A 13,474-nucleotide genomic window follows, 5' to 3' on the forward strand; every position below is an offset into this window, starting at 1 on the left:
TACAATATGTAGGAAAACTCCTAGAACAAAATAGGAGAAAACATCACACTAAAGATAATAAGATTCCTCTCATTCCTGAACAATTTCTGAGATCTTCTAGGGTTTTCCTGTCTGAATACAGGAAGCCCCGGTTAGTTCTCTCATCACCACAATTGCATTTGCAGTAGAACATCAAAGCAACACCTAGGGAAGGAAGGGCATATGTAGCTTTCTCATTTTCAACAACTCATTTTTATTTCATTCTAGACTTACAGAGAAACTACTTAGAAAGTCAAAAAAATTTTGCCAAGGAACAAAATTTCACTCAAAAAACAAATATGAATTCTATTTTATCTTTTGACAACAATAAAAAAATGTCAGAGAACAAGAAATGGTAACAAATCTTTAAGACAAGCACTCTGGAGACAGAGTTAGGTAGGCATTATTACCATGACATGTTTCAAAAACATCATCCCTCTCTCTATCTATCTCTCTCTGTCTCTCTCTCTCTCTCTTCCTCTCTCTCTTTCTCTCTCTATTTCCCTCCCCTCCTCAGTATTTCAGTCTTTCTCCCTGAAAGATCCCAGCTGAGTCTCAAGATGGAGCGCCCCTGGAAACACCGATCCTTGACGAGCCCCCAAATGAAAGATCTAATGCAGAGAGACTCTTACTCAAGTCTTGGGAAATCGTGGACCCCGGATACAGAGAGATCATTTTGGATGTAATAAGCAAAGTGAGGTTTATTATGGAGACCTATTACAGAGAATTCTGGGCCGACACGTATTCCACAGAACAGACAGTGGTGTTGACCCCGAAACTTAAAAGTCAGGGATTTATATAGGGAAAGCTAGGGGGTTTGTCGCGGTTACACACAATTGGCTAATTTTTGCCGCGGCTATAAGGGATTGGCTCTTTCAAACAGACAACACAGCAGAAGAGCACATGCTGACTGGGGCGTAAAGGATTTTAGAAGCTATGGGCATACTAGGGTTAAGGTGTGACTCTGAGTAAGCTGGGGGAGGTGCCCTTCTGTATCTTAGTGGCCCGTCAGACTTGGCTGTAGGTCAGGACCCGCCCTGTCTGGATTTTGAACCTTATTATTTTCATCTTATATTTTAAACCTTTAATCCGTATAATTTTGTTTTCAATGCCCTCTTCTTCTATTAAGTAATTCTAATATTAGAATTTCGTTACCAAATCTCGTATTTGGTCTTACCAGTTGTCATAACTGACTGGTACTGTTGTCTCAGAACCATTAACCGCACAGCACCCACTCGATTTTTAACAAAAGCAATCAACCTGTTTGTCACGCCAGGGTCAAAAACTAAAGTCAAGAAAATTACTAGTAATGGCCCATCTATAGCAGAGTGTAGGGTAGTCATCTAGGGAGACCAAGTGAACCAAGACTCAAACCAACCTTGTTGAGCGTCTCTATCTTTTTGTAGGAGTCAAGCCTATTAACTAGTTTCTTTGACACACATGGAGCTATAATCAGAAGCAGAAGCAAAACTAAGAAGGGTCACCTAAGGGAAGATATCAGAGTAGTCATCCAAGGAGATCTACTAAACCAGCTCTTGAACCATCCCTGATGTGTTTCTCTGTCTTTTGTCTAACCTTTTTCTAAGTTTATTCATGGAGCCCTAAATTATTCCTGAATGGTCTGTATAGAAACAACATTTTTCTTTTAGTGTAGCACATAGACTCCTTCTTTAAGTAATATCAGGTCTAATCTTCTCCTATTTTAAAGGACTACATCTGAGAGGGAGGTTAGGTATTCTTGGAGGTCAGCTAAAAAGTCTTTTACTCTTTTTATATCTGCGTCAATGGCAGTTCTGAATTCTCTATAAGCCTTGTATTGTAGGGCAACAGCAGATGTCTTTTGCTGCCCTTGCAGCACCTAGAGAGTCTTAAGTAATTCACATCTCTTTTTTGTCCTATTAAGTCTTTAGCATCAGGATTCTAATGTGGAAACTATCTAACCTATACACCAAGGTCATGACTAGCTTTCAGAACTTCTATACTTATATAGACCGTGATCCCTGAGGCACAGTTCCAAGAAGTGTTAGGAGAATTAACATATGTAATGTTACATCATTTGTAATAGAAATTAAGCCTATTCCCACACCTATCCCGATGGAACCCAGGGCAAACAAGTTGAATGTCACTCTAGGTCCCAGCTCTCAGCCCCAACTGCTAGTACGCGGCTGGTGAGGGCTGAGAATTCACGGTTGTCAGGGTGGTCAGCAGCACCAGGTAGTCCTTTTCAGTGAGGATCAAATATCTGGGATTGGTGCCATCGTATATAGCTGAGTCTCCAACCTGGAATGATGAGATGTCTTGGGGGTCCCCAGGGCATAGGCTGCTGTCAGCTGTGAGCAGATTTATTTCTGTATCACCTGTAGGTCTTTTAGCCTGGCATATAAATCATTTTTACCATGACATGTTGTTTCAATAACATCATCTAATATAGTCAGAGGAGCTGAGACCCCCCATATAAGATCTCAAAGGGGATAAGACTGAATCTGGAAGGGATATTTCTTGCTCTGAAGAGAGAAAGAGGGAAGGAGTGCCACCCAGTCTGTGCCAGTCTCCATCGTCAATTTGATAAGGCTCTCTTTTAGAGTTTTATTTATTTATTCTATCTGTCTTGAACTTTGAGTTCTGTCAATATAATTTAATTTCTAATTGACCTCTAAATACTTGGCCATACCTTGGCTTACCTTGGCAATGAAAGTAGCGCCGTTGTCCGACCAGATTACCTTGGGCATTCCAAATCAGAGGAAGATTCCTTCCAGTATCTTATTGATGATTGTAGAGGCCGTCTCTTGTTTGGTGAGGAAAGTTTCTGTCTATTCCTGAAAAGGTTTCTATAAGCACTAGGAGATACTCGTGATCATATTTTCTTGGTTTTATCTCGGTGAAGTTCACTTTGACTTCTCACTAAACTCTCTAGGTCTCTTTGTCTTGTTTGTTTGTTAAGCATTTACTTATTGACATCTCTTATATTTTTTTATTGTCTCTCCAGCTAGAATCTTAAAGTCTATTATATATAACTTAACTACTTGGACAAGCTTCTTATCTAAGTGAGTACATTTTGTATTTGGCAAAGTGAGTCTTTCTTTGTTCTCTGGGGAGTATAGCTTTCACCTCAAGTGTATCATTGTCCTTTTATCTTTTAAATAATTTGGGCCTTTTCTAAGTGAGCCCATCCCTTATTCCGATCCTAGTTCTAAGTGGCTGTCTCTTGTAGGCCTGTAACCAGGTAGGCTCTTGTATAGCCATTTCTCGAGCCAGTTTATCTCTTTTGTTACTACCCCATGTCACTGAATCTCTTCCTTTTCGATGTTTTGGTCAGTGAATAATACTCACAGTTGTTGGCTTCACCAGGGCATCCAAGAGATGGTAAAGGCATCTGCGGCGCTGATGTGCTGGTGGGTTGGGGTTCAGCCATTCCAGGTGACATTGTGTTGTCCACCACGGCAGCACCCGCTTATCTCTGAACTTTATGAAGAGAACTGTTCCTGTGTGTGAACAAGGTCCTAGACTTTTAGCAGGGGTTAATAAGCCAGTAGCAGAAGTCTTTTCTCTTCCCATGGGCTTCTGTCAGTGCTTGACAATCGTGCAGTGGTGGCTCCAGGTCTGGATTGGGCAGCAATGTGAACAGATTGCCCCCAACAGGTGGAGAATCTAGTCCATGGCAGCTGACCAGTGGTCCCATCTTCTGGGATATTTTATTTAAAGGCAAAACATCAGCCACTCTACCACAGTTCAAGTCCTGGAATGGGTGATAATTGTCAGAGCCTAGCTTGCAGGAAAGGTGTGTTCTAGGCAGAACAGCTCCAAGCCACACATCTCCCAGCATCAGGTACTGGTGCACTGATATAGGTCTTAAGCTCCACATACACAGTCTGTAGACATGCATACACATGGCCCCACCCAGCCATTTCAGCCCAGGTAAGCCATTTTGTAGAGCAAATTTTTCATGAGCAATGGATGGGGGTAGTCAGAGATGACCATGAACTAGTGGGTTACCCGGCCCACGTCAAGGTCCACTGTCCTTTGGGCATTCTATAAATATTGTTTGCTTCAGTAGCCTCTGTACCCAAGGCCTTTGGATACTGGCACACTGGGGCATAGGAGCACAGAGCGTTCAGTCCCTGTATCCACAAAACATGTGGATGGCCTTCTCTTCTATCTCTGTGTATAGCCAGCACTCTAGGCCTGAGAGTCTCACTAGTGGCCCCTCTTGTTCTTATTGGGGCAGTCCCTGACCCAGTGATCTTTTTTTTTTTGTAATAGGCACCATGATCTTTAGCCAGGAATTCTCTCTTTAGCTCTCTAACTTCTTCTTTTTTGTCTCTTTTTTCTCTGGCTTCCTGTTCTTTTTACCCTCCTTTTTTTTTTTTTTTTTTTTTTTTGGTCTCTCTGTTTAACCTTACTTTCTCTGTAACTTATACTAACTCTCAGAAACTTACAATAACTCTCTCAGTGACTTAGCTTAACCATTCAAGTTTGTGTAACTTTCTCTTTATATCTTTTCCTTATCTTAGCCAGATTGGTGGGGCATTTTTTAACCCCTCTGAAACCCACCCTTGGAGTCTGGCAGCAGACCTGGATCACTCCCTACCTTCAGGCGTCTGAAGATAGCAGACAGAAGTGAGGGCCTTCCATCTGTGTCTGGAACATTTTTCTCTGGTCTCTAGTAGGATTCTGTCTTTCCTTGGTGCTAAAGAAGATCTTTAACAGTTACTAACAAGCATCTCAAATGGGATGGTGAGAAAACAAGAGAATCTTGAGAATAGAGGATCACTGAAGAGGGCAAATAGCACTTAGTCACACAGCTAAGCCAGGAGGCTTTCTTGGGACAAAAAGGCTTATGTCTGTGAAACAAAAAGTGAGCAGAGGGGCAAACTATTGTTACCAGCTGTCTCTCTGTACATAGATTTTCCCTCAAGGAATATCTCTCTTCAATGTGAGCTTGGTGGCGTTGCCTCTCAAGAGAACCAGCATCCAAATGACACTAGGCTTCTAGTAACAACTAATAACAACAGGATGGAGAGATGGTTAGAACCTGGGTGCTAGATACTAAGCAGCTGACAAAAGATTACTAACCAGTTCAGCTGGAGCTTCATGTCTCTTATACCTAATAAAGAGGTAGTTAATACTATAGTACCAACCTTAAAAAAAAAAAACTATATATCTTTCTATGTCTCAGAATACCAGGATTGCAGTAGTAGTCCTTCACCAAGCTGTCTCACTGAGTTAAAGGCCCATGGAAAAGAAAACATTAAATTTTGACTGGCAAAACAAACTTTTTCACAGTTTGTTGTAGATTTTTTTGAAACTATTTTAGGGGCTTCTCTGCCCCCCAACCTAGGGCATATCTCCTTAGGGGAGGAGGCTCAAGAGAGAAAGATAAAACTCCTGGCAGAAAACAATTTCTCTCAAACAAATTAAATTTAACTTTTAACTTAAGCACCAAGAGGATCAAGTAAAACTCTTTGACGAAAAAGCAAACAGTTTCATGATATCAAACACAGTCATCAGTCCAAATTCAAAAATGAAACAAAAGTCAAAAAGACACGAGACAATACCACAGAAAACAAACTAGACAAACAAGACCAAGACAAAGCATCCTATAACCAATTTCCACAGATGCCTGGTACCTTAATACCTTGTCCAAACTGCAGCTTAACCTTAGCTGCTTCTGGGATGAGATGGAACATCTCATTTTACCTCCCAACAGAATTCCAGAGTGTCCTCTTGTCCTAACATCCATCCAATGGTCCACCATTAAAGACAAAGGGATTATCACAGTCTGCCCCATGGCAAAGAAAAAGAACACCAAACACAGAAACAGAATACAGACAACAAACACTAATAAGTCCAAGCACACTTGTCCGCCCCTATACTTAAATAGGCAGCTGAATGCGACCTCCGACAGAGTGTGGTTTTTCGTCCACTCCCGCCTAGGTAAAAGGAGCAGTCCTTCTCCTCTGTTCCAGACTGCCCACAACCGGGCTCTCCTGACTGTCCTCCACCTGTGAAACATCTTCCAGGGGTCCCACCTTGCGGGGCCAGGCACGTCCCGCACTTCCACAGCCAGATGATCCTTACCAATCACTAAGGCAGCTGCACAAAGTCGGATTCTACTTCCACTCTCAAGAACTGATCAGAGTAAGATTCTACTTTTACTCTCTAAGCGCCGTCCAGAGTGAGATTCCTGATCGGTACCAACACACACATGTGCACACATACACATGGCGGAACCAAAACAGAGTCAAACACAGACTGACCAATGCATCGCCGCTTACACAGAAACACTCATACAGTATTCCAACTCACCTCCAAGGGTTCTTCAGAGTCTGAGGTGGTCGCAAATATCCCAGACAAGCCCCCAAATAAAAGATCCCAGCTCGAGTTTCAAGATGGCGCGTCCCAGGAAAAACCGATCCCGGACGAGCCCCCAAATGACAGAGACTCTTATTCACGTATTGGGAAATTGTGGACCCCAGACACAGAGAGACCATTTTGGATGAAATAAGCAAAGGCGAGGTTTATTACGGAGACGTATTACAGAGAACTCTGGGCCAACACGTATCCCGCACAAGAGACAGAGGTGTTGACCCTGAAAATTAAAAGGCAGGGGTTTATATAGGGAAAGCTAGGGGGTTTGGCGCAGTTACACACAATTGGCTAATTTTTGCCGTGGCTATAATTGATTGGCTCTTTCAAACAGACAACACAGGAGAAGACTGGGACGTACAGGATTTTAGAAGCTAGGGGCTTATCAGGGTTTGAAAGGCATCTGGTTAAGGTGTGACTCTGAGTAAGCTGTGGGAGGTGCCCTTCTGTATCTTAGTGTCCCGTCAGTCTTGGCTGTAGGTTAGGCCCTGCCCTGTCTGGATTTTGAAACTTATTCTTTTATTTTATATTTTAAACCTTTAATCTGTATAATTTTCTTTTCTCTCCCCTTTTCTGCACTCTCTGTCTCCTCCTTTTCTCTGCCTGTACTCCCATCTCAACTCCCCTTCCCATGCCCCTACATAAACTTTATTCTTTACAAGTCCCCATCTAATGACTGGTGTCTGAATGTACAGGGAAAGATGCCTCAGCAGGTGCCGGGTGAGGTATCCCCTCCCAGTACACTCTTTAATCATAACTTTGGCTGTTTTGACCAAGCAAGCTCAGTCATTCAACATGTTTTTCAGGGCAGGAGTGAGGATTACAAAGGAAAAGACAATTAGGCAATATTTAATATTACTCCAGTCAGTTCTGAGGCTGAAGTAGCTTTATTTTTCTCAGTCTGCTTTTATGTCACTTTAATTACATGCAGAATAACCAGATCAATTCTGAGTCAAGGTGATGAACAAAATCCTGTAAACCCCTTTTGGGGAGTAATCAGGATGACTAATACAAAAGGACTGCCACACAAGCTTCAGGTGAGCCTTCTCTGAGCTTTGCATTAACTCATATGTAAATGTTCTTAATCAGGGAGTATTTTCTTTGTTCAACCCAAAAGCAAGATTTCTGCCCAAGGATTTTTCTTTTGTTCTGATAATGTGAGATTCTTGCTAAGTGTCTAGAAGCACATAGCAACAGAAAGGTTCTCTACACTTTTTATAAAACACATCGATTCTAACAGGTGGAACTGTGCTGTATGGAAAGTAGAGAAGCTTGCGTGAAGCAAGCAGGAAAGAATACATTGTCATACTTCAGTGAAACCTCACCCTTCAGTACTGCGGAGGACCTGAGCTTCAGTGTCCATAGCAGTAATATCTCAATGATAGGGAGATACTTTATCATTGGATATCTCTTCATTTTAAACTGCCATTTTTTTTCAGGATGCGCACATGATATTTATTTGATTTTCAGTTTTTATGTATGTAATATGTGTGGGTATTTTGTCTGCATTTATGTGGTGTCCACATGTATATCTGTTTCTTAGAAAGCCAAAGAAGGTGTCAGATCATCTCGGTTGTGAGTTCACAGGTACTTGCTTGAATTGAACTTGGGTCCTTTGTGAGAATAGCCAATGCTCTCAACCACTGAGCCAATCTCCCTGGTTAAGCCATCCGTAAATAGGAGTTGGAAGTGCCATTTCCACATCTAGATACAAGGATAAAGAATTTCACTTGTATATCCCTTGCATGTGTGTACAGAACCTTCCAGGGATACCTGAAAAAGTCTTCCCAGTACAGGCCCAATACCTCTGAGATTTTCGCATCCTCACCCCAGCTTTAATCACCTTGATGGTGGCCTGAGCCGTTCAAAATGAAAGTAATAAAAAGTTCTAAAGAAGCCGTGGCTTTTTGTTTAGCTTTTGGTTCTTAGTGTCTTTGATGAAAAGCTGGATTATAGGAAAGAGTTTTTGAACATGATTTGGGATCATAGAATTCACATCCAACAAACTTGTGAGACTGGGCTCAGAGCTGGGGAGTGGAGACTCAGAATGTACTTGAGAACTGTCCAAAGCTACATCCCATTTCCCCTTGCAACTGCAAGAGAGGGAGAGACCATTTTCTGAGTTGTACTGTTTTGTAGTGCACTGGGCTTGGTAATGAGAAAGCGCAATGCCTTCATTTGCAGCCTCAGAATCCATGCTCTCCTATGTCATTTCCCCAAGTATCATGAGGGCAGGTGTGCACTGCCATAGCTCTAGCAGGAACTTGAAGATTTATGTATTCTGTTGTCTTCCTTATGGGCTGAGGCTCCATGTCAGTAGCATCTTTCAAGGCTGATCTTCTGCAGCTCTGAAACTTTTTTTAATGTAAATCAAGATTATTTTAAGTTTAAGTAGTGTTCTTAAACTACCACAACTTGATAAACAATGTGATTTCGTATAAGTCATCTTAAAAGTCTGAGGTTTGCTTTCATTCTTCTTGTTTTTTAATGAGTTGTTAAAAAGATGCAGCCTATTCTAACAGGATAAATATTTTTAACCATTTCAGGTTGAGTCAATGAAGGCTCACAAACGAGCAATAATCCTCATTGAGGAAAATGCACTGTCTACAAGGGAAAATGCACACACACAAACAAAAAGAACTGTGTAAAAATAACTAACTTATCTTGAACACATGGGCACTGGAGAAATTTTCCTGAACAAAACACCAATGGCTTATGCTCTAAGATCAAGAATTGACAAATGGGACCTCATAAAACTACAAAGCTTCTGTAAGGCAAAGGACACTGTGGTAGGACAAAATGGCAACCAACAGATTGGGAAAAGATCTTTACCAATCCTACAACAGATAGACGCCTTATATCCAAAATATACACAGAACTCAAGAAGTTAGACCGCAGGGAAACAAATAACCCTATTAAAAATGGGGTTCAGAGCTAAACAAAGAATTCACAGCTGAGGAATATCAAATGACTGAGAACCACCTAAAGAAATGTTCAACATCTTTAGTTATAAGGGAAATGCAAATCAAAACAACCCTGAGATTTCACCTCACACCAGTGCGATTGGCTAAGACCAAAAACTCAGGTGACAGAAAATTATGGAGAGGATGTGGAGAAAGAGGAACACAATTGTTGGTGGGATTGCAGACTGGTAAAACCATTCTGGAAATCAGTCTGGAGGTTCCTCAAAAATTGGACATTGAACTGCCTGAGGATCCAGCTATACCTCTCTTGTGCATATACCCAAAAGATGCCCCAACATATAAAAAAGACACATGCTCCACTATGTTCATAGCAGCCTTATTTATAATAGCCAGAAGCTGGAAAGAACCCAGATGCCCTCCAACAGAGGAATGGATAAAGAAAATGTGATACATCTACAGAATGGAATATTACTCAGCTATCAAAAACAATGACTTTAGGAAATTCCTAGGCAAATGTTTGGAACTAGAAAATGACATCCTGAATGAGGTAACCCAATCACAGAAAAACACACATGGTATGCACTCATTGATAAGTGGCTATTAGACCAAATGCTTGAATTATCCTAGATGCCTAGAAGAAATGAAACTCAAGACGGATGATCAAAATGTGAATGCTTCACTCCTTCTTGAAAAGGGGAACAAGAATACCCTTAGCAGGGAATAGGGAGGCAAAATGTAGAATACAGGCAGAAATAACACTCATTCTGAGTGTTCCCCACATTTGGCCCATACATATACAGCAACCCATTTAGATAAGATAGATGAAGCAAAGAAGTGCAGGCCAACAGAGACCAGATGTAGATCGCTCCTGAGAGACATAGCTGTAATACAGCAAATATAAAGGTGAACGCCAGCAGCAAACGACTGAACTGAGAACAGTACCCCCATTGAAGGAATCAGAGAAAGAACTGGAAGAGCTTGAAGGAGCTCGAGACCCCTTATGAACAAAAATGCCCAGCAACCAGATCTTCCAGGGACTAAGCCACTACCTAATGAGTATACATGGACTGACCCTGGACTCTGACCTCATTGATAGCAATGAAAATTCTAGTAACATCACAAGTGGAAGGGGAAGCCCATGGTCCTGCTAAGACTAAACCCCCAGTGAACGTGATTGTTGGGGGAGGGTGGCAATGGGTGGAGGATGGGGAGGGTAACACCCATAAAGTATTGGAGGGGAGGGATTAGGGGGATCATTGCCCGGGAAAGGGAATAACACTCTAAGTGTAAATAAGAAACACTCAAGTTAATAAAAAAAAGAAAAAGAAAAAAGAAAGTCATAGACAAAGTGAAGGAACTAGAAAATATCATCCTGTGTGAGACAAACAAATCACAGAAAAACACACATGGTATGCAATCACCAAATGTGTGTATTGGCTCAAAAGCTCAAATTACTCATGATACCGTCCACAGACCACTAGAAGATCAAGAAAAGAAACCCAATATATGCTTGCTTCAGTCCTTTTTAGAAGGGGGAAAATATCTATTATTCTACAGCAGAGACTGAAGGAATGCCATTCAGATCATGCAGTTCATGTGGCATATATATATATATATATATATATATATATATATATATATATATATATATATAAAATCAGCCACCAAAACTAGATAAGATTGATGAAGCTAAGAAGTGCATGCTGACAGGAACCAGATATAGATCTTCCCTGAGAGACACAGCTAGACCATATCAAATACAGAAGTGAATGCTAGAGGCAAACCAGTCCACTGAAACAGACCTCCTGTTGGGAGATTTTGAGAAAGGACTACAAGAGGTGAAGGGGATTTCAACCCCACAAGAACTACAATGCCAATGAACCAGAGCTACTGGTACCAAACCAATATTCAAAGTCCTTACATGGACAGACCTAGAGATCCTACTTCATATGTGGCAGAGGATGGCCTTGTTGGACACCAATGGAAGGAGAAGCCCATTGTCCTCCCTGTCTTTGACTCCCAGTTAAAGAGAAGGTCAAGGGGCAGTAAGGGGGGTTAATAGAAAAAGGGGAGGAGACTTTTTAGGCTCTAATGTACAGGAACCTGGGAAATAAAAGGACATTTGAAATGTAAATATGGAAATTTCCAATTAAAAAGCAAAAAAAATTGCTGAAAAAATTAAAAATGAAGGAAAGAAAAGAAATGAAAACTGCCAGCTAATCACACGTATTGACTCAGAAATCTTAAGGGTAATTGTCAGGGAATGCTAATCAGAGTAATAGTAGTGAAAAGAGCGAGATGATGAAGCCTCAACTAGAAGCACTTCTCCCTTCCAGATTTCAGTGTCAGACACAAAGTGCACTATAGGAGTCCAAAGCATAGAGGATTTTACACTGAGCTGTAGACACAATACTTTCCTTTGCCTTCTTCCTTAGCACCTTTTTGTTCTGGGCAAAAAGAATAAAAGCCTTGAGCTCTCAGAAAAACTACTTTGTCCTTCCCAAAACATGGCTTTTGGAATAAAGAAATTAATGATAAAAACTCTATGAATTCCAGGAACCATAACAAGCAGGGAAGTCTACATTTCTGAGAGACTCCCAGCTACTGATTCCTATATGTGGAAGGCTAAGTTTTAGGCTATCTCTTCGAGGAATCCACTCAACCCCTAAACAGTACTCAGTGATCTTTCCCATGGAGCACATATTTCTTCCTTTTTTATACCAAGACAGAAGGCCAGCTTCCTTCTCCCTATCTCTGCTCCTCGCTGTTCTCACTCCCAAATGGGGAGTGGTTGGGGGATGTTAGCAGGGAAACCAGGAAAGGGAATAATCCTCGAAATGTAAATAAGAATTATTTAAGTTAATAAAAAAATTAATAAAAAATATATTTGTCGCAGCAGCAAAAGATTCAAGCATCTTATATTTTCCAAGGGAAATCTGGCTATACTGACTATGACAAACAAATAAAGCAGCAGCAGAAATGTTTGTGGATCTTGAGTCTCTGCTGATCTTCAATTCCCTGAGAGCAGCACAGCATAGAACTTCTCTATTTCCAGGCTACTGACAGAAGCCTGGCTGTTTCTACTATGTTGTGCAACTCCTGCCATTTCCAGTTTGTTATGACAACTCTACAGAACTGATCTACTAGTGTATTCATGAAATGTTTTCTAATGGAATAGCTGCCTCTGCTAACATGTGAACTGAAATTCTGATTTCCAGACAACACAGATGGGAGTTTCTCCAATGAACCTTTCTAAGCAGGGCCACCACCACCACTCCACAATGTCCCCCCATCCTTTCTTTTACCTCGGTTGGGTGGAGGACTACAAAGGAGGTTAAAGCTTTTAAGAGTCATCATCAAACATAGATATTTGGAAAAAATAAAGTTTTAGTTTGAAGTGTTATAAGCTGCGGGCTGTGCTTGGAGTGGAATATTACTCAGGCATTTGATGTGTGCTTCATCGCAGGACCCTGAGGATACCAAGTTAACTGCAAAATGACAGGGATTCTCAGGTTCTGTACATATCAGTGAATATAAAATTTTCATCAATAGTGTCAAGAAGCAGGAAGTTTGGAGTCTGGGGAAGGGAGAAAAAAAGATGGTTCCTCTGTGCAAAATGCATGGCATCTCAGCTTCATAAATTCAAATAGAACTGGATCAGAGAGGGAGTGACAGACACACTCCAGATGTTGTAAGCACTATACCAAAAATGATAAAGAGCTAAGTTTTGTGCTGTACATATTTTGTTATCAAACCACACCAAAGAAAACGAAAAAACGAATAAAGAACCATGAGTATGTACAAAGGTCCACTGGAAGAACTTTGTCTGAGGCTCACAATATTCAACACTAAATGAATAATATAAAATAAATGATGACCACTCACTCATGGAGCTGGACACAAAGTAAACTTAGTGATAGTATTTTGAAAAAGCATTGAATCCCATGGCATGTGTTCATTGTGTAATATGTTGAAAATATTTGCATGCTATTTTTCATTCAGAGGTTACATGTTTTTAGTCATTTGTTTGAACATTCAGCTTCATGAGGTCCAGGCTCACTAACCATTGTATTCCTGATGCAAGGACAGCACTGACAGCAGTGAATTATAATGAGATCTTGTCCAGTGAAAGAGGAAAGAACTGAGTGACTAAACTACCAATCAAA

This window comes from Rattus norvegicus, chromosome Y (genome assembly GCF_021556685.1).
Source record: "Rattus norvegicus strain SHRSP/BbbUtx chromosome Y, alternate assembly SHRSP_T2T, whole genome shotgun sequence".
Classification (NCBI taxonomy): domain Eukaryota; kingdom Metazoa; phylum Chordata; class Mammalia; order Rodentia; family Muridae; genus Rattus; species Rattus norvegicus.